The sequence below is a fragment of the Equus quagga genome, chromosome 1, assembly GCF_021613505.1.
Source record: "Equus quagga isolate Etosha38 chromosome 1, UCLA_HA_Equagga_1.0, whole genome shotgun sequence".
In the NCBI taxonomy this organism is placed as follows: domain Eukaryota; kingdom Metazoa; phylum Chordata; class Mammalia; order Perissodactyla; family Equidae; genus Equus; species Equus quagga.
The window spans coordinates 45,379,936-45,381,357 of NC_060267.1; positions in this window are offsets into that span (position 1 = coordinate 45,379,936).

Here is a 1,422-nt window from a genome sequence, read left to right on the forward strand (position 1 = left end):
CTTTTGCCTCATTTGTTATAGGTTGGAAGTGTCAGATTCTTTCCCAGCTCTTCTTGGAGTTAGGGATGAGCCTTTGATCTAGTTCTAGCTGAAAAGAAACCTACTGGGGGCTTCTCCTCCTTGATAAGTGAGGACTCCACAAGGAAGAAAGCCCTTTTTTCCCCCAACTCCTTATTTCCTGCTTGGAATGCTGGTCATGTAGGGACTACCATCTGACACTTGGAGCTACTGCAGCCTTTCTGCCACCATGAGGGGAGAAATCACTAACAAGCTGATCGTGGCAGGGTGGGATATGGGAAGAGTCTGATCCTTGATAACTTGGTTAAGCAACGGCACTAACCCTGGAATTGCCCACTTCCAATCTCGTTCTGTGATAATAAACCTCTAATATTTGTATCACTTTTAGTCTAGTATTCCTTTACTTATTAATAATGATAACAAACGTTTACAAAGTACTTACAGTATATGCCAGGCACACTTTTGCATATACTAAGTCATTTCATTCCTATAACAACCTCATGCAGAATTTTTATCCACATCCTGCAGATGAGGAACTGAGGCACAAAGAGATTTAAGTGACGTGCCTGAGGTCACTTGCCCAGGTACTCTGGCTCCACAGTTCTTACCCTTTACATTCTCATAACTGGAATGATACACAGTGTAACCAAAAGAGAGGTTTGCAGTAGATCAGCCACATTCTAGATAACAACTTTTAAATGGTGTTGAACTAAATGTTACCTTGAGCCAAAAGCATGGCAATTACCATCAGCGGTCTCATTCCGGGGTGGGCTTCACCCACTTTCTCAGCCACTGACGTCCTGTCCTCTTGTTGATCACTGACCACCTGTGCCAAAGTTAACGGGCCCTCTTTAGTTAAGGGCCCACTGGAGTGGAGGGTCCATCCCATTCCCGTGTTCTCACACCTCTATTAATAGTACCCCCAGCCACCCCGTCTCCCCATATTGAGCAACTTCAAAGTCCTACCCTACTCTTGCCTCTCCCCTAGCCTCTGCACCCAGTGTTTACCACATGTCATCTGTTCTCTTTCAAAAACGCTTCTCAAAGTCCACGCTTCCCACGGCCGCCTTCTATTTGGTGTCCCCAACATGTTTCTCCTTGCTTCGCTCCCAAGTCACACACTCCCTCCATGCGACCTCCAGTTACTTTAAAACACAACACACACAGTACATCACGCCGTGCACTCTGTGCCTCCCTGATACCTGCGGGCGTGAGGCCCCACTGAGCGCAGCACATGACCGTGCTCTAGCTCCAGCTTTCCCTCCCACACAACCTGGGCCTCCGCGACACACGCCTTCTCCCTGTTTCTCACTTTCATGAGCCGTGCTATTCCCTCTGCATGCAAAGGCCCTTTTGCCTTCTTCGCCTGGCAGATTTCCACTCAGCTTTCAAGACTCAGCTCAA